Below are 22,472 nucleotides of genomic sequence, written 5' to 3'. Positions count from 1 at the left end.
AGGGTGCTAACAGATTTTTATACGGTGATGGAGGACATCGTGAGAAAACTTGCACATTCTAGGTTTCTCTGCAAAGGTGGAGGAAGTCAGACGGGAGTCGTTTCATGTTAGAATGTAACTTACCAAATATAAGATTAAGGTCTAATAAAAGGCGCATCTCGACGTATCTCCAGGGGAGAGGTGGTGATGTATCTGGAACTATTGCCAGGAGCAAGAAGTATGTGTGAATGTGATTATAACTAAAAGGTAGGTAATTTATACAAAGAAAAAACGTCCTGTGCACAGAAGAATTCACCACAAAAACATCAGGAAACGTAAATATAAATGCGCCAAAGTATTTGAAGCTTACCTCATGTTAAAAAGACCACACTCCTTTCAAATTACAGACTTTAACAAAAGAACGTCGTATTATACAAATAAGAGGGCATCTTGGAAGCAGACTTAATGGAGCATTAATTTTTCTAACAAAAACAGTAATTACAATCCCCTGTAATCTTCCACGAGTGAATTTTTTATAGACTCTCTAATAATAGATACTTGCTTTTATCACAAAATACGGATACGACAGAAACTTTACTTTGGTAAACTTCTCGCGTTTCTTGCAATATTACATTCGGTTTCAATGGATGGTAACATAATACCATTTACCTTTGAATTTCATCATACATTTTTTCAGCTCAAATCTTGTGATTATGCTCTGTGTACCCCGTATGGGATAAAGGCTTGACTGTTTATAGTTTATGAAGACTATTTATTTATATAATTAAATTTACAAAACCCCCTTCTACTCTACGAATACGTTTGATAAAAACTTTTATTCCCATTTATTTGCAATTTCTCATTTTTATAGTATTAATTTATGGTGTTTTTGAATTATTAAATTTCATACATACATACATACATAAAATCACGCCTCTTTCCCGGAGGGGTAGGCAGAGACTACCTCTTTCCACTTGCCACGATCTCTGCATACTTCTTTCGCTTCGTCCACATTCATAACTCTCTTCATACAAGCTCGGCGGTTTCGGGTACTTTTGACCTGACCCTTTACCAGGACGTCCTTAATTTGATCAAGATACGTTCGTCTAGGTCTTCCCACTCCGACCTTTCCCTCCACACTCTCCTTGTATATCTGCTTAGTCAACCTGCTTTCATTCATCCTCTCCACATGACCGAACCATCTTAACATACCCTTTTCTATTCCTGTAACTACATCTTCTTTCACATCACAACATTCCCTTATCACGCTGTTCCTTATCCTGTCACTCAATTTCACACCCATCATACTCCTTAACGCTCTCATTTCCACTGCATTTATTCTGCTTTCATGCTTCTTTTGCCATACCCAACTTTCACTCCCATACATTAATGTCGGGACCAACACGCCCCTGTGCACAGCCAGTCGAGCCTTTTTGGATAGTTTCTGACTGCTCATAAAGGCATGCAAAGCTCCATTCACCATGTTCCCCGCGTTCACTCTCCTTTCAATATCACTATCATACTTGCCATCTGATGTAAACTTTGATCCTAGATATACAAACTCTTTCACTTGCTCCACTTTTTCTCCTCCAATCAAAATATTACATGCTGTCATTTCTTTCTCCATTTCAAAAACCAGTGTTTTAGTTTTACTTACGTTCACTTTCATTCCTTTCTCTTTTAAAGCTTCATGCATACAGTTTACCATCTCCTGTAACTCCTCCGCTGATGACGCCAGTATAACCTGATCGTCGGCATAGAGCAGACATTTGACGAGTAACTCATTCATCCTTAATCCACTTTTAGACTCTTTCAAATCTGTCAAACAGCTATCCATAAATAGGTTGAACAGCCACGGTGACGCAACACATCCTTGCCTAACGCCTTTCTTAAATTTCATTCAATTCAATTTTATTTATTTTCTAGTGTTCTGATGACGGGATAATAAAGTGCAGAGTTATTTGAGTTTGAATTCATTGTCTTAAATGTAAATAAATGAAGTTGAACTAAGTACTATTCGGAAATGAAGAATTAATATTTCAAGCTTGAGAGTATAAATTAATGGGGTTATTATTTTCCATATATTTTGAATAATAATAAGATTTTGATTTCATTATTATAATGTCTCTTCTGTGATTAAAAACAATATACATATATTTAGTTTTTCAATAACTGCTTATGTCGCATACATAATTGAAATTCTGACCTTTTCGGTGAATAAACGCTTCAATTTAATTTGCAAAACATTTCTTTTGAAAGTATTTGTTTGTTTTCTTGTTTTCGGGTGGTCTCCTTATTCCCCATCTACGTTTGATCCGGTCGCAAATAATAGGATATATTGGTAATGGAAAAGATGTTTATGTTGTGACAAAAGGGAAATTCAGAGAGATTATCGAATGTTTTATTATTCTGTATATTTTATTGAAGGATCAAAAATACTCTTGAGATTTTAATGGCGGATACATTAGCTACATAAATATTGTGTTTTAACAAGCTTTTATTGTTAAGCGTGCCTTTAAGTTTTTCATTCTTTTGCAAGTCTGTTTTTTTATTAGTATATACTATACTATAGAACTATATTGTTATAAATTTGAATTTCCTCTGAAATTGAGTTTCATAAGACTGCACCTGCACGAAAACGTAAAATAACGTTTATTTTTACGTAGGAATTTAGGAAATTCCTTTCCGTAAATTTACTCTATATTGTTCAGGAAGCTTCTTGAAAATTTCAACTCTATACGATTAGTTCCAGTCGAGTTTAGTTCCTTAGTAAATTACTCATTATGGGAGACTTTTAAATTTTTTACTTTCAAACTGCTTAACAGGAAAATGAACTAGATCAACTTCAAAGTTTGTGTTTTTCGCAACGTCATAGAATTATGCAAAGCAAAATTGTATAAAGGAATACCAGGAAACTGTGTTCTAGATTTTCATCTCATAAGCATTCAAAATGTCCAACTGTTCCAAAAACTGTACCAAAAACACAGCGGACACGTCGAAAATTCAGCGACATTTAACCGTCAGCACACTGGCTAGGCTACCTTCCAAATTAAATCGACCCCACACAGTTAGCCAAAAAGTTTCACCCCCCATACAAACCGTGTAAGTGCTTGAATATATCTGAGTTCTTCGCAAATTGGTCGTGTTACCCACTATTTTATTTTAAACTAGCCAGCACGTATTCGTGTCGTAAGTTCGATAAAAAACTGCCTAAAAGAAGTCAGTATCATTTGGCAGTGTTCCTAGTGCCTATCTAATTAGTGTACTTTTTAATTGCGAAGCGATCTTTTAGTTTGTTTAGTCGGGTTAGTGTTTTTGCAAGCCAGCTCAGAGATTTAATTTTTCATTCAAACGAAATATTGTGTTAAAATTTTTGTATAAATACCTTGATATGAACGCTAATTTAAGGTGTGCAATTAAGGTATTCATTTATTTCTTAATAAAAGATTCAGTAACAGTAAATTATTTTCTTACTTTAAATACAAGGACACACGTAATGATGCTTAGCATAAAATTATTGTTACCAGTCCAATAGGTTATAATAATGCCTGTTGTAGTATAGTGGCCCTGTGAAACTAAAAAAAGCTTTATTTGCTGAATTTCGAAAAATCATAAACATATACATACATACATACATACATAAATAAAATCACGCCTCTTTCCCGGAGGGGTAGGCAGAGACTACCTCTTTCCACTTGCTACGATCTCTGCATATTTCCTTCGCTTCATCCACATTCATAACTCTCTTCATGCATAAACATATACACGCAATGGTAATGGATTATTTAGATTCCTTATTGTTTGTGAAATGTCCGGAAATTTGAGGCAAAGCTCTTTCTCCTTGTCATAATTTCATAAAGATAGTAACAGTTTTAAAAAGTCTTATTTTGTTCTTTAACAATAAATAATTACTTTGATTGGCTCTTCGTATGTTAAATCCTAACGCACACTGACCCCAAACCATTAAAAGATCACTTTTTTCAGATCGTTTGATCATAAAAGTAGCCTAGCACTCAACTCATCTAATACATTTTAATGTATGTAGGTAACTTCGCATCAAAGGGAATTCGCATCACATGCATGTGATTTGAGATCAAAACAAAGGAAGCAAGAACAAAGAGTTTATACAAACTGTATAATTTGAACTGCATTTATACGTTTGTCGGTTTGCAATGTGGTTCGTATTCTAGAATAGGACCATCTTTCCCGTGAATGCCATTGAAATGAAATTAGGGAATATTTTTTTTAATAAAGTAATCTAGTGGCTTGAATGACGAGATGTGTGATAAGCGTTTCAATATTTCTATGACCTTCACTCGGAAGTATAATTGGCAAATATTTAAATAATAAATTATATACCTAATCCAAATACAATACAGAACACTTTCCTTTATATTATCTGTACAGAAAGCTATCCAATTTTAGTTACATTTTACTAGCTTTACTTGAATTCTCCGATTTTTATTTGCATACGGATAAAATGAGGTTAGTAGCTCTAAAAGTATAGGGTGTTGCAGAGCCTCTTCAAACAGTTCAGATTAAATTTACAACCATACTCGTGTTTCTACTATCGTAAAGTATAATTTACGCATTTCGTTTTGGTGGTAGCATCTTTGGGTCCTATAATAAAAAAAGAATAATGGCATAGTTAAAAAGAAGTAAGTAATGTACCTAATAGTGTGAGAAAACTTATGTGGTAAAATGTTTCTACTTTTTGTTACACGATCCAGAAAATATACAAGGGAAGTGTAAATGGGAACGTACGAGTGGGAAGGCCTAAACGAACGTACCTTGATCAAATCGGGGATGTCCTGAGAAACGGTCAGGTCAAAAGTACCCGAAACCGACGAGCTGGCATAAAAAGAGTTGTGAATATGGATGAAACAAGGAAGTATGCAGGGATCGTGGCAAGTAGAAAGGTGTAACCTCTGCCTTTCTCTTTGGGAAAGGGGTGTTATTTTATGTATGTATTATTATTCAACCTGACTGAATAGATTTATGGATGTAAATAAAGCACATAGATATGTAAAGATTGTGGAAAAATGTAGCTCTACTTACGTCTCTGGGAAAGTCCTTTATAAAGGTCTGTATGTAATTTAAGTCAAGTGGGTCTGCCAGTCAAGCCAACAAATAAACTCCCAAATCTCGTTTTATGTAGCCTCGTATTAAATCCATTAAAGCTACGAGAAGAATCCGTACAAAGATGCAAGTACTCCGTTAGTAGGTACATTATCTGAGGAAAATGCCTTTATAGAAACCACACTCACATTTTGGCAGCATTGGCGCCTTGTTGGAAATCGGCCATATGTAATGGCCACAAGTAATGTTAATTTGAGCAGTGGTGTCTATTATTCTGATCCGCTTTACAAGATAACTGTACCGTTTCACGGGCAAAAAGTCCTATACTCAACGTCATTAGTAAAATATCAACAAATGTCGACACCTTATGATCAGCAAGTTAAGCCGAAACATAAGCAAGCGTTACACGGATTCAAATCCCGTGCGACCATTTCCTTATTATATTAATGTTCATTAAGTAATATAATGATAAAAAACTCAAAATTTTCTCATTTATATACTTACATACTCATTATCTCCATGGGGTAAGTTAACCAAATACGTTGTCACTTCCTTGATAAGTTTATGTTTATGTGAACTGTATAGTGACGAAATCTATTTATATAAAGCTACCATAGCCCAAACCGTTGGACCTACATATCAAATTTCAAGTCTCTAAACCCTAAGACTTGCTGCTGTTGCTAGCCTATCTAAAAAAACTGTAAATCTAATAATAACCGCCAGCATGAAATTCTGCCAGAAATATTAAGGAGAACGTGGAATATTTTTTATCACGAAAATGGACTCACGAGTTGTTCTTGAGTGGTGCCGCACGCATTAGAAACATTTCTAAAATTTTCAAAATATTTCTAAAAACAAAAACTTATATGAGACTTCAAAAAAAATGTTCTTTTCATGATATGTTGGTTCTTACCATTTTTAAAGGCTTCGTATTTAATAGGTTTAAGACTCCATATATTTTCATTCGTGGTCAAATATAATCTTCTTGTTTTAGTCCCTTTAATTCCCTTCTTGTAAACCAAGTCCCAGAAACTGGTCAAATATAATGTTTGTTATGAATTGAAAATGAATATGGAAATTGCTCTGCATATATCCAAAAGGAAAGGCGTCTATATGTTTAAAAACCTACCGAATTCTCTACTGACTAGTGAGTATACAACCCGGACTTATGATAGTAGCGTGATGAAAGATTTGAATTTTTAAATAATATCTAAAAAAAATTGTTTTATCCTTGAAAGTGTAGGATCCGTACTCATTCAATCCATAGCAGTAAAGAAAGTTGTTTCCTTAGAAGGGTCGTTAAAATATACGCAACATTTAACCCCAAGAGCACTTCACTCGGCTCCAAATATTCACTACTTAGTCTTGTTTACCTTTGTTGTTAAAAAAACATGTTTATCAGTAAACAAAGGATACAAAATGTTTAATATGCGTAAACATATTTTTTCACATTGCTGGAATGATTCCGTGGAAAATAAAAAAAGCTTCATACAGTGATTATAATCAGTCTTCCTGAATTTTTCAATACACCTTTTGTTAACAATTCATGTTATCACAAAATTTAATGCTCCAAATAATCTGTGTAAAGGTATATAAATCGTCAAAGAGGCAATGCGACGAGCGTTACCTTTGAACCGTGAATAATTTTTGGTTATATGTTTTATTGAGCCTTGCTGTTTTCGCATTTAAGTTTAATTTGTTCTTAAATATTTTTATAAAATTCATAACACCCTTTGTTGGTATGCGACTAAATGATGCGTTTTTAAAGTTAATTACACCATTTCTCCGCAACAGCGTCATGTGTGAAGACCTCGTTACTCTTAAAAGCGTCGAATTTTCTAAGCTGAGTTAAATGCAAATGTAGCAAGTACACCCCATGTCGCAATATTTAGATGCAGATGGTTTATTCTGAATTTCATCTCACTTCACTTAATTTATTTACGTACATAAATATAAGTGAATCTTCATTCGCAGCAAAGTTTTTGGTAATTGTGTAAAAATAAAGCATAATTGAATGTTACATCTGATGGTACGAATTGTATGAAAGGCAATTTTTTTCATTTCTTTCTCAGAAAGGTAGGCAGAGACTAAATCTTTCCACTTGTTACGATCTCTGCATGCTTCTTTCGCAAAGGAACCTTTATGCAAAGGTTCGACTGGCAGAGAATGCCTTATTGCATTAAGACCAACTGTCACATATTTTCATTTTATATAAATAAATAAATTACACACCGTTACTTCGTATTCATTTTAATAACATACGCTTCATATAATTATTGTAGTTACACCTATGTTTTATGACTTTTATAGAATTAAGATATGAAAAACGAACGAATTGAGATAAGTACGGCAGTAGAAGGAATATTGCAGAATATTCAAGTTATAAAAATAATGTACCCATTTATTCAAAACCAGCGACACAAGGAGACACGGCATTTATTCATGGGATAATGTTTGTGATCTCGAGTTTTGTTTTACTATGACGAACTATTATTATTTTTGGGGACAATACGTTATAGCGAGAAAGTATAAATAGTGTGTAGCATTTCCGTTTTATTTTTTGTAAAAATAATTGTATTTTCATGTTTATTTTTTGATCAGGAAATAGGTACTTAAATAAACATAATTTGCGTAATAATATCCATAAATTGCATCAATTTTTTTACATTTTAATGAGGCCAATTATTTCTTACTTCCTATGTATTAGAGAAAGGTACACAAAAAAACACTTTTTCCTGATTTACTTGATATCTACAAATCTTGAAATAAAGTATAATACATAACTTGTATTAAAAAATGGGCATAGTGAAATTTAGTCAGTTATTCCTATTTAGTTAGCTTATATTGTTTTCATGGTTCAAAACTCAACAACAAGATATAGCGTTGTCCTATTTTACCCTTTTGGCTACAAATTACGTACTATCTTTTATTAGTGCCGTACTGTTCCCTGCACTTTAAAATAACACTACTCCATATCCTTCCAGTGGGTATCGTAAAAATCACTATTTGAATCTCAATTCCATCATTTAGCCACACCTATGAATGAAGCCTTTCGGTGTTTCAAGACTGTTGCTTCTGTCTACCCCAAGGGATATAGACGTAACTATATGTATGTATGTTTGTTACAATCTGTCCACAAATTTCAATAATCAGAGCAAAAACTACGCAAAATATTTATTATAGATAAACACATAAATCATGGTCACCTTACTCGCGATTTCAGCGAAATGACTATGTCGCAAGGGAAGCACGTTTTCCATATTCCTGAATTCTGAACTTTTGAAGTTGAATTATATTCAAATCATTCAGAATTTTAGATTAGATTGAAGTAAGCCTTATGACGCATGGCTAGCTAGAAACAAGAGCAGAGTTCAATGAGTGTTGATAAGAATTAAGGCAATCAAGAGTAAGGCTTATAATTATGGGATTATTTTTCATGCGATGGACTAGAAACAAATCAATGAGTAGTATTAATAAATGAAATAGTGACAACTATTTGAATATCAAAACAGCTGAACGTAGCCTTACAGTCTTTTCGAGTAGGAATGTGAAAAAAAAAACGATTTTTTTAAAAGTAAAAATCGATTTTAATAAGTGATTTTTTTAAAATTAATAATCGATTAAAAATCGATTTTTATAATCATGCAATAAATGCACTCCGACATTACGTTTTTGTCTTCTGGCTTGGAGCCCGGAACGCGAACTGCCAAAGAATACTTTCACAGCTCCATAATATTACGTTAACGCCATCTGTGCATTCTTTCTGTGCTTTTAAAACAGTATAGATGATTCATTTAATCAAACATTCTCTAGATGGAGTTAGTCGATGAACAGTATTTTACCGACATTCGGTTGATATGTTCGGTTACATTTCGTTTTATTTCGGTTGATTCATTATTCGTGGCTGAAACTTCATTTTTCAAACTTGATTGTTAAAAACTTTAATTTGTGTTGATTATATAAGAACTTACTGTTTCTGTTGTTTATTTTTAATTAATAAATCTATTGATATAATGTAAATAGCGTTTATTTTGACATTAATTGAAAAATAAGGAAAAAATCTATCAATATAATAAAATCGATTATTTTCTTAAGAAAAATCGATTATTTATTAATCGATTTTTTATACTCAAAAAATAAATCGATTAGATAAAAATCGATTTTTTATCAGCAATGTCACATCCCTATTTTCGAGACTTATGACCCTGTAAGGGTAGTAAGTAACACCGAGTGAAGGTAATAGTAGTAACCCACCTCTTGTTCTCACTCCTATATGAGAACGAATAGAGTACTTCTTTTATCTGTTAATAACTCTCTGGAGAGAGGTGCAACAATTGACAACATATTTCAATTCAATTCAATTTACAGTTTTTATTACAAATAGTATATACAGTTCAACATCAACAACAGTTGAATTACAGCTACTGCTTATAAATAGGTACAATATGAACCTAACTTTAAAATAATATTGAAAAATCTCCCTAGTTTCATAAGAAAATAATACTGTTTTCGTTTCGTTTATTTGTTTGTTGTCTCTTCACGCGTTATCTCACTATCACTTCTTGATTTTATTTTGCGTTTATTTTATATAATAAAGAGGTCAGAAGGACATAGGTTACTTTTCATCCTACGGTCAAAACCAAAGATCCCGTAGGATTTACAAAAAGCCTGTATTCTTTTGTAGGTGGCGTTAAATTTGCGGCAGTTCGCAGCAACACCTGATGCTAAATTTGCACGGGAGAAGCTGCCTATAAATGCTAGTTTAGATATATGTGCTCTGATATAAGAGAGATGTTTAAATGAGGGATTCCCCCGAGTTTCAGTACAGTATTGGTGAAACATTTAAAATGCTGTTTCAGTATTAGTAGTATTCCTCGATATTTAGACTGTGCTTAGTTGTGCTTAGTGCCGTGTGGTTCCCGGCACCAATGAAAAAAGAATAGGACCACTCCATCTCTTTCCTATGGATGTCGTAAAATGCGACTAAGAGATAGGCTTACAACATTGGGATTCTTTTTTTAGGCGATGGGCTAGCAACCTGTCACTATTTGAATCTCAATTCTATCATAAAGCCAAATAGCTGAACGTGGCCATTCAGTATTTTCAAGACTGTTGGCTCTGTCTACCCCGCAAGGGATATAGACGTGACAATATGTATGTATGTATGTATGCTTAGTCTAGTTGATTGAATTTACATTTGATGCTGCTCCTACGTGCATTTACAGCTACAAATATTAAATGGTTCCATCGAACAGAGTATTAAACGGGTTTAATGCAATTTGTTAGCATAGAATTATTAGACAGTTTCGTATAGAACTGACACCACACTTTTTAGAATTCTGATATGCGTTATCATGCCCTAAGCCTTAGAGGTGATTTTTCATTAAAAAAAATTTATTCAAGTAACTGTTACTGACAATATGTTAATTTGTTGGCAAACTATCATTTCATTAAGTTCTTCATAATTTAAGTTTTTACAATCAGTTTATAAGATCAGCTTCTAAAACAATTGTTTTTAAGACGCGAAACAAGAGAGCGATTGTTGTTCGCGCGATAAAAACGGCGTAGCGCGTGCAATGCTACGGTGGCAGGATTATATTCAGATATTTTCCCTGAGATCTTCAGATGATAACATGATGATGAGAAGATTTATACTTCCCACTTGCCGCAATCCCTGCACACTACTTATCAAGTCCATAAATAATTTTTTTTACCATTTGTATTATTTGGCTATGTTTTCTGCTAACATTTTGTGTTTTGCATAAAAACAAAATAAATCCATAGAAAATGGAAAGCAGTATTGCGCGGTTTGCCAAATTGGTATCTTTATCCTTTGGAATCGATGCCAACGATTGTATAAGGATTTCATAACTGTGTATAGGTAAATGTACCTAACTATCCGGGTGAACGTAGTCTTTGGGATATTTCTCCTGGTACTGTTTACCCCGTAAGAGATGAAGATGTTATGTTATGTATGTTGGATTAATTAATTAATATATGACGATTTTTCTTTTTATCTCATGGCTTATTAGGTAATACATTTTTTTCATCAGGATATCCTACTAATATTATAAATTCGAAAGAGTATGTCAGGATGTCAGTATGGATGTTTGTTACTCTTTCACGCAAAAACTACTGAACCGATTACGATTAAATTTGGTATGTGGGTAGCTAAAGAGGCAGAATAACACATATGCTTTTTATCCCACAGTTATTCAAATAAATAAATATTCAAAAACAGAATTAGAAAATGTCCGTTCAAAATGAATTCCTTTACACATATAAGCATGAATTTACAATCATGGAGCCTCGGGGCCCGATCTAATCGGTCTGTTCCCGACACTCGTGTAATGGACTCGTCTCTCTGAAAGAATGCGCTAAAAACGATTTGCCCAAGGCGACTGTCGGGTGTACGAGATTGTGTGAAAAGGGGAAAGAAGCTTAGGGAAGCCCTTCAAAGTTATGTCAGTACAGACAACGAGACTGGTTGATTTTTAAGTTATCTTTCTTTGTAGTATGTATAATAGTTATTATAATGAGCTTGATGGAAAATTAATTTATTAACTCACTGCACTGCAATCTTTTCCTGGCAACGAATGTATGTAATTGAAAAATCTTTTAATACTTAATTTTGAATCAAAATGTTCTGAGTATATTAAAGAGTGCTCTTTGACGGGATATTAAGAGGAAAAGAAGTAAAAAGACAACTTTATTAGAAAAAATTTTCAGGGAAAGGAGCTTGTGGAAACCCTTCAAAGCTACGTCAGTACAGACGAGGGAAGAAATTGATTTTGACTTTTTTTTTACTTTCTAGTGAACTTTAAATGAGAACGAATATTTTGTTATAAATTTGCTGGTAGATGCATTTATTTTACTCATTATTTTATTCTCTTCCAGGCAAGATGTATGTGACTGGAATAAGTAGTTTAGTTCCATTTTTGGCTTTAGGAATTTTGATCAAATTGGAGATGTTCTAGCAAAAGGTAAGGTCAAGAGTATCCGCAATCGACGACCTTACATGAAGAGAGTTATGAATGTAGATAAAGTGAAAGAAGTATGCAGGAATCGTGACAAGTGGAAAAATGTGGTCTCCGCCTACCCCTCCGGGAAAGAAGTCTGATTACGCATAAAAACTACATACATACTTGCAATCTACAAAAAGAAATATCTCGGATTTTCTTAAAAATCCTTTTCAAGGTTTGTGGAAAAAACTTGAGAATAAGAATTACCATGTCCGAAGAATCTACAGGTTAAGAATAGATAAGATAGATTGACCACGTCTAAAGAAACCCGGATCCATAAAGTTGGAAAAATTTCGGCGCCCCGTCGTTCTATGCTCTGTGCCGACCCATACTGGCCATGCATACGAAAGCAGATTGTCAAGCATTTTTAAAACATTGTTAGCGAATATCCACAGGACTGTTTTTTCAGGGTTTGCACGTACGATATACCCAATTTGTCCAAACATTACCCAATAAATGGAAATCAGGGTAAATGAATCAGAGGGACGATTTCACTCTGTTTGGGTTTTCAATTCAAATGTAGCGTATGGTTCCCGGCACCAATAAAAAAAGGACCCTGTCGTTCCCATGGTAGTCGTCCAAGGTGACTAAGGGATAGGCTTATACATTGGAATTGGAATTCTTCTTTTGGGCTAGCAACCTGTCACTATTTGAATCTTAATTCTATCATTTAGCCAAACAGGTAAACGTAGCCTATAAGTCTTTTTGTGACTTTTGGCTCTGACAATCCCGCATGGGATAAAGACGTGATTATATGTATTATTAGATATAAATACATTGTCCCTGTAAGCGGCCAGCTTTTGACTCATATGATATCTGATTATACGTATAATTTTTATTTAGGGGGGAAAATATAAACACAATATTATTATTTATTTATTAGACACGCGCACTACCGCTTCGCCACAGATAAATATAATTATATAGCTATTAAAAATTAAGGATGACGTTAAACATTTATGTTCGCTAAATTTACCATATCACAAATGATATTAATCATAAGCTTATATCATTACCGATCTCATAGCAAGTATACATTTAAATAAAATGACGTTAAGTTTGGGTTCCTTTAATATTTAGGGGAAAAAGATAATACGAGTATTATGTTTATATTTTTCCCCCTAAATAAAATTATACGTATCATACGAGTCAAAAGCTGGCCGCATACAGGGACAATGTATTTATATCTAATAATATATATAATCACGTCTTTATCCCTTGCGTGGTAGACAGAGCCAACAGTCTCAAAAAGACCAATAGGCCACGTTTAGCTGTTTGACTTAATGATAGAATTGAGATTCAAATAGTACAGAGTGGTCTTATTCTTTTTTCCATTTGGCACTGGGAAAAACACGGAATTATTCCCATCTAGAAAAATACTATTAATAAAATGTCATTACATCCTGCTCGGCAAATGATGACATTAATTTCTCAAAACTTGTAAAAATATTTTTTAAGGTTTCTAACTTTAAGAGAATAATACAACCCCAAGTTTGTATTTTTTCCACCTAAACAAAAATCCCATATCAGATATCATATGAGTCAAAAACTCATTAAGTCGGGGTTGGCAGAGCCGCATACAGGGGCAATATCGGTAACAAATTACATTGTCTTCATGAATATTTCATTCTGTGCTGGAACTGGCGATGTTTATCTAGAAATTAGACGTGACTTTACGATCAAAAATTTTTTAGGTGGAATCTGATTATAGCGGGAATGGGATATGGTGGTTTTTAACTAGATTAAGTTACGGGATCTGCTCTTTAAAAAATATTTTTCAGGTTAGTAGATATTTGTATACAATTTTGTGCGCGACCAATTAAAATTTACTTTAAGCATATTTGTTCATTGTTGGCTTAAAATTTTTATGTCTCAATGGTCCTCTGATTTCTGAGAATAAATAACCTTTATAGGATTCTATATGTATAGATACTAAAGAATAGGCTTATAAACTACTTAGGATTCCTCTTGGAGGCGATGAGCTAGCAGTCACTATTTAAATGTCAATTTTTTTCTTCTTTCCTTTCAGACTTTTGGCTCTGTCAATCCCGCAAGGGATATAGACGTATACTATATTTATGTATAATAATGATTAACTAGCTACTGGATTTAAGATTTATAAAACAACTACCTTTCGCTCGCGGCTTCGCCCGCGTGAATACAAATCTCATAGAAATAGTTTTCTTTATCGATTTCATGAAATCATCTAATGGAAAATTACCCTAGTGATCAAAATCAAAAAGATTTGATTACACATTTTTTGTTTCCTGTAATCACTTGATAGGAAATCATCTGGGAAATCGAAATCCACAAGATATGCCTACTATTTAAATAACATTTTTAAGGTTGATACAAAAAACATCAAAGGAAAAACAGTATGAGGTCTTCTTTTGACCACTTCAGAAGACAGATGACAAAGTACAGAATAAATCCTCATAATTTATTAAGATGACTGGGACCGCCAAATTCTGTTATCTCGTGAGACCAGCCTAAGTTTTTTAATAAATGTTTTATGGAGGGAAATTAGTAATTACATTTTTATGAAGACTCCATACTTTTCTTGTAATTCTTGGGTGAAGGTAATTAGATTTGGCGTATTATTTTTATTGCTTACCCTATTTTGATTGTTTTATTTGGCTTATTACTCGTACAGTATCTATGTTGTCACATAGCTATTGTTAATTCGGATGTAATGGAATATATGAAATCTGAATTTTCTAATAATTCTTCTAGATATATAAAAGGAGAAAGTGAATGTTTCACTGACATATCATAATCTGAATTTTCTAACAAATATTTAAATACATATATAAATAAAAGTAGTAAGCGATGATTTGACTGACATAACACAGCCCAAACCGCTGGTTTTAGAGACATGAAAAGGGTTAAATAAAAATATTAAGGTACTTAAAGCTTAATGCATTTGTGCGTAAAACAAACTTCTTCTTCCTCACGTTAGTATTATCAAAGTTATATTTACTGTGAAGTCACACTGAACATTAAAACTTTGCGGTATAATATTGAATGTAAGTGAATCCAAATATATATCGGTTTATACCGGGAAGTTTTACCCTTAAACCGAAATGCTTTCATATTTTCATATTATTGGACATGTAATGTTGTCCACGCAGAAATTGAGTTACCGACTCAAGAAAGTTTTACTGGGCACTTCGTAGTCTGTCCCGTTGAATCTAAACAAATATACCAAAAAAACATCAAGCTTATTGGATAAAATTTCGATATGTTCAAAGTATGGAAAGTCACTACGGATCTTATTATTGTATTCTAGATTTTTTTTGTTGATTGAGTGGATGTCACCATGACAGAAATTCATAATAATATTCGTACACACTATACTTGTGTAATTCTAAATCTCCGTTGTTGGCCAAAATTTAGGAATTAAAATATACCTACATCTCAAGCACAAGCAATAGCTTCTTCAATATACATATATACACATAACATATAATTCTAAGCATCCAGCCAGTACTCGAAACTCTCATTTTAAACTAAATTCAACCACTGAAGCTCCGCTACTTTTGCTTTTTGTTGGCAAATTTGATGAAAATGCGCACAAGCCAAACAGTGAGAGAGCATTGTAGGAATTTTAATCAGATGGAAAGGTTTACGTGCTTACACTACCCAAAGGGTGGTTTAGCGGGCTGATTGGCTGTAGTCAACACTATTTCTAAATAGCCAATTTAGTGTTAACTACTGTTATATATTAGACGAACGTAGCATTAGGAAGTGTTGACCCCCAGATCGAGGGCGTTCTGGCGAAAGGTCAGGTCAAAAGTGCTCAGAACCGAGGAGCTTGCTCAAGAAAGGTTATGGGTAAAGCAATAGAAGTATGCGGAAATCTTGGTAAGTGACAAAATCTAGACTCTGTCTCCCCCAACCTCCTGAGAACTTTACGTATGTATCTAAGATACTTACTAATATAGGTACTGTAAGAAGTACTTGATCAAATAGGCAATATTATGGTGAAAAGTCAGGTTAATAGTACCGGCGACCATTCAAAAGAATTGATGAATATGCATAGGGAAAGAGATATATGCATGGATCGTGGCAAGTAAAAAGATGTAGTTTCTGCCTGCCCCTCCGGAAAAGATGTTAGTGTGCTTTAAAAAAAGGAAATCATTGTTGTGGGGTTCGATAAGAAAAAACATAATGTCTGCCGGCTGCATCTTTTCCCGCGCAGATTGGCGCTATCCGCCCTGTTAGGTATAAAGTAATAACTAACCTCAGTAATAAAGGAAGAGATTCATAAACTTGGGATTCTTCTTTAAGGTGGTGGGTTACCTATGCCACTTTGTAAAAAAAATAAAAAGATGATGAGTGATGAGGTAAAAATAAATAAACTCTTTCATAATAATGTTAGTTGGAAATATAGTATGTCAGAAGATTTCGTCCATAGCAAATATTGCATTGTGTATTCCAGCAATTAGTTATTGAATTCTTAATTAGCTGTTTAACTTGAAATTATAACTAGCAATTACAAAGCCGGAATGGGTCAGAGGTAATAACCAAAAGCGTACCAACAATTATTTCAAATACAGTGAACAATATAAGTGAATTAAACTGAATGAATAACTACTAATATTTTCAATGGTACGAATTTCATTGTAATTTCATCAGAAGTGAGATTCGTATATAACAATAGTACGTACGTGTATTTTAACTTTGTATAATCTAGACGCTCGTTTAACAATAAAACTGTAAAATTTTATTCGGCTGGATGTTCAATGACCAATTAGTCGGAATTAATGCCAAAGTACTTCTGTTCTATTAATACGTAACCGAACAGATTTACGTGCAAAGCTTTCTATAGACCTAAAGCTATACTATAAGTAGTGACCGGTTAGCTTAAAAAATATGTATGTGTATAGGTATAGATACCTAATTGAAGTCGTGATATTGTCTTATACTTCTCAAAAATAGAATAGACTTTAAGTAATAGTAGAAGAAAAATATTGAAGTGAAGATTTACAATGTTGCAATGAAAGAATAAATATTTCCTATGGATACGGATGGAAGTACGAATAATGTTAGTCGCATGTTCGCTTTAGAAAATATTTCATTATACGATAGAAATATATGGAAGAATGAAAGTGTTGCAATATCGTGAACGTCATACACCATCAGCCAATCACAGTGAAGAACGGTACGCCATCAACCAATAGCAGCAGAGAGTTTTAATCGCCCAAGAAAAAAAAATCTATGGATTGACGAAGAGAAATTAAATACTACCTCTGACTCAACTGGCGGAAGATTTTTCCTTTGTGGTGGTCGAGCCCGAAACATCGCTCCCTCTTCAGAAATATAGATATGGATTTATAGTGGGTTGCGGTCCTAACTCGGCATCGATACAGTCAGTGGATTGTCACAAAGCATATTATCCACCCACTGGCTTTGTAAGGGCCCGATAGCCGCCCTTTAGCTTTCGACGCCCAAGGGATCGAACCTGTTTGAATCGATTGTGAATCTTTTAACAGTATATTGTGTATACGCCTTTTGACATTTTGCTTTCAGGTCACCTAAATATTGTGGTTCTTTTTTTGGCTAATGGAGTTTTTAACTAATGATTATTTTTTTCATCATGATTAATACTTTTTTCAATATTTTTCTGCTTTATTATAAATTTGTAGATTTAAGAATACTTTCAGACCTTTTCTCTAATTCATCATGTTATTTGGCTTCCTTTGTACGTTAATTTATTTTAATAACATTATCATTAAAATTTCACGTTGCAATACCCAATAAACTAAACTGCATGTAACGTGAATTACGGTTCAAAACAATACAACAGTTAATTTGAAATTAATTTTAAACTAATAATACATTCTCCTGAAACAAAAACAACTAACAATATAGTGTAATGTTCACAAAACCTAACTAATGAAGTGTTGAGTATATCGCGCGATAAAAACATCATCGCGCGTGCCATAATAGCCCTGTAGATAAGAGTCGCTTCGTTTTGAAAAGCTGAACTAGATAACTCAAATTATGATTAATTTATCAGTTGAAACGACTGAAAGGCCACGTTCAGTTGTAGGTATGTCTTATGATGGAATTGAGAATAAAATACTCGTAGTGACAGGTTGCTAGCATATCGCCTAAAAGAAGAATTAAGTTTATTAGCCTTTCCATTGGTTGACTCTTATTATTTTAGACAAAGCACCTGGCACTCACTGTGTTTGTATCGTATCAAGACACAAAACATCAAATTAATCGACTAACGTTAATACTTTAAACTTGGTCGTACACTTGCATTGGAGAGGTCTGACAAATAGCTACTGTGGAGATAAAGGTGCTAGACTTGAAAATAGATGTTAATTGCAACTTTCTCTCCGCACTTTTTATTTTATCTCTTTTTAAACTGCGGTTCCGTGTCGCACCTGACACTTTGTAGTAAAAGAAATGTATTTTTAAATATTATAACCAGGTCGGAAAATAAAATAATATGTTGGTAAGACAAATAAAACTCTTATATAAAAATAAATCATAATAATAAACCTTAATCCTGTCCGTGTCCTCATTTTTTATATTTAGAAAAGATAGTGGAATTACACCTTAACTTAGACTTGCGGTTTGCAGATAGCTTTAATGGCACAGTTTATCGGTCTTGCTTGAGTTCTGTATAGCCCGAGTTGTCTGTCAGTAAAAGGATAAGATTTTTAAGTAAACAGACGCAAAATTAAAATTGACTTTTGTAAATAAGTATAGGTATTGTTATTAATGGTACAATATAATAGAATAGGTTTATTTTTAAAATTGAATCTAAGGTATCACTTATTGACGTCACATCTTTTAAATCTAATTATAACTACTACCGCTTCCAAAGCGCATGTGTAGAAGAAGCGGCGGAACAAACTACACTGCAGTGTAGAATATGTGACAACTGGAGTTCAGTTATTAACTGCCTAAAGTGAAACCTTAGCAATTCAATGAAGATGACTGTCGGCGGCAAGTGTTTATAAAGCTTTAAAATTTCATGAACATCCATTACGCCTATATTTGAAGAATTAACTTCGTTTGCATCACCAGATCATGGCCAAGTAACTATTGGATATTTTCTGGAGTTTATACCTTCAAATAAACAAGAATAATCAATATAGGTTTATATGTTCGGTATTACCAGAGTGGTTTCTTGAAGTCTCTTGCAAATAACACTAGCAATTTATATACATTTTTTTTCTGCTAAAACTAAATATACTCGTAAACACGGCAAATTCCATTGAAAATTGTACTGCACATTTCTTCACTCTAGATTCTGTGAAATGCAAGAAGGCATAATTGAACCCTCTTGGTTTATTTGCATTTTTCCATTGCTAATCCACTAAAGAGCTGCGAGCAACTGTGAAACTACAAAGTCAAAGAAACTGAAAGAGCTGGATCTAACAGTGTGATAAACACAGAGACTGGCACACCCTGTTGATAGTCCGTGATGATACTTGCTCTGTGGTAAACTGATTTTTTTTATTTATTTATTTAAACTTTATTACAAGGTAGTAATTCTATCACTAAGCCAACCAGCTGAGCGTGGCCTATCAGTCTTTTCAAGACTGGTGGCTCTGTCTACCCCGCTAGGGATATAAACGTGATCATATGTATGTATGTATTACTAGGTAGCTATATAGCATTTATAACAAACCTAGTTTTTAACATTACGAAAGCCCCACTCACAGTTGTGATATATAACTTATAGTTTACGGTCCATCATGTACAGTGCGGGACAAATAATTAGGTCGATTATGAATTAGTTTTTTAGTTATTATTGTTGTGTTACTAACGAACTACCTATGTAATAAGGCAACGTTTACACTATGATAATTTATGTGTGCATAATTTAAGCTTAGTTTTAATTGCATTTTTTCAGTTCGTAATCTTAGTGAATCCACAAAGTCAGAGCTAGATCTGATAATATGAAAAACACAGAGCACCGCGTGGCGCACACTATTGATGCTCTGTGATCAAACTTGCTCTGTGGTGATAAAGTATCCGGTCGCGAACTGTGAACCGATCTTCTGAACTGTTCCAATATATGATGAATTATTACATCTCTAAGGAGTTTTAGTTGGACCAGCATCCGTTTTGCACTATTAGACTCGCAGAATTATTGATAAAGCCTTTTGAGCACTGTGGTGTGCATTAACATTCATACATACATACGATCACGTCCATGTCCCTTGCGGGGTAAACAGAGCCAGCAGTCTTGAAATACTGATGGGCCACGTTCAGCTGTTATTCGGCTTAATGATAAAATTGAAATTCAAATAGTGACAGGTTGCTAGCCCATAGTTTATAAGCCTATTCCTTAATTAATTCAATAATTTCGAATTCAAACTTATGTTGATAGTAACAGAGCTCCTATTTAAAATAATTTTTCTTCGAAAATAAAAATTTAAGGTTAAAAGATAAAACTTATAATGAATGGTTGAAAAAGTTTCTCTTTATCTAAATGTGACTCTTTAATAGATAATCAATAATCTTAAATATGAATATGGAGCTTTGCACAACAACAAAGTCTGAATTTCAGACGTACCAGATGCCACCACACTGCTTCAATATCCCCAATTGTCGAGCCTTGAGTCCTCTTTTTGAAATGATCCCTCCTTCTTTTCTAGTCACCATTAGTTTTCCAACCAAACGCATCAAACAGAAAGAAAGAATTTTAATGAAAAATACACGGCTAGTTTGGTATTTTTTTTTATTTTTCGGTCGGGTGGGCGTCAAAAAGCTGTTGCATTGCTGCGGGGCTAAACAAATCCGGTTGTGCGACAGAATATACTGCAGCGACCAATAATGTTATCCTTTGAGGTTTATTTCTTGCTTATTCTGCTTAGAGTTTTAGAAAATAGCAACTTTATAGCAATAATACGTGAGCGATTTGAGCCACGCATTCAATTTCGTTGCAGGGAAATTGAGAATTAAAAAAGAAACACTGAAAAAAAACTTGGCGCGCGCTCATTGCACAGACTATATATATATACATAGATAAAATATTTCTATTTACACATAACAAGACAATCCCTTGCACACTCTGGTTTTTTTTTTCAAATTGAATAATAACTTAGGAAAATTATTATAAAAAATGATAAATATCACACATTAAACAAATTATATTATTTATTAATTATTAGTAAATTACACGTTAAATTAAAACGTGGAACGAAGTGAAATTTTAAATCTATACTTATATGATTTCCTAAGATCCCGCAAATATGATCATTCATCGATGTAATATTATGAAGAGTGTCATAGACATTTGTTCCCATAATGCTACAAGCTTTTCTCAAAATGAGGAAAAATGACAGTAATAATTCCTCAGTTCCCGCAATTTTACGTAGGAATTATGAGGGAAAAGTACGCAATATTATCTGAACGGTATTAAAGAGAATGGGACTTAATATTTAGGTAACATTAAATACGTTTTTCAGACGAATAAAGATAAAATGACAGTTGAGAAAGGCTTTTCATTTATATTTCTCAAATTGTTTATATCCAAATTTCAGTTTTGAAATCATTTTCTCATATTTTCTCATATTAAAAGGACGCTGAGCTCCTTTTAATGTTTAAGATAAAAGTGTTGTTATAAAAGTCAAGTTCTTTTAATATGAAATGGTGAAATGTCATTATTTCTACATTTTTTATGGTGCGAAGAAGGTCAAAGCTCTACGCGACCAATTTTCCAAATAACGGAAAGAACTCATCAAATCATGCATATAAAATCTTTTCTTATAAACTATTCTGTACAATCTCTTGTACTTTTTATACTTGTACACTTAACGTACCATAATTTAGGTAATACATATTTAGCATTAAATTTGTGTAGACCAACATAAAGTTGACGCGAAAAACAACTTCGTCAACACAGACGTTCATTCCACAAACAGACACATCCTATTTAGAACTCATTCGGTTCCAGATAATCAGTGTCTAAGAGGCATCCGATTGGCTAACTTCTGTAACTAGTTGCGGACTCTAATGGCCATGTCCGGACATCTCTGGAGATGTCACGGTGTAATTATAGTCTGACAAGTTCGCTAATCGAATTCAAAAAGTCTCGTTGTCTGAAGAATTCGTGGGCTTGTTTTTGTACGATTAGATTGTTAAGTTGACAAGATTTTATTTTTATGGTTTTCCGTTTCAGTCGTTCACTTATTATGGAGTTTATGTGATCGTGATTCATCTTTCTTCTGTTTTTCTTTATTCATGAGACTGTGTACAGTTTACATATATATAATCATGTCTATATCCCTTGCGGGGTAGACAGAGCTAGCAGTCTTGTAAAAATTTAAAGGCCACGTTCAGCTATATAGCTTGATGATGGTATTTAGATTCAAATAGTGAACGGTTGCTAGCTCATCACCAATAAAAAGTGCAAGAGAT

The sequence above is a fragment of the Amyelois transitella genome, chromosome 10 (assembly GCF_032362555.1).
Source record: "Amyelois transitella isolate CPQ chromosome 10, ilAmyTran1.1, whole genome shotgun sequence".
In the NCBI taxonomy this organism is placed as follows: Eukaryota; Metazoa; Arthropoda; class Insecta; order Lepidoptera; family Pyralidae; genus Amyelois; species Amyelois transitella.
This window is presented reverse-complemented; position numbering follows the sequence as displayed.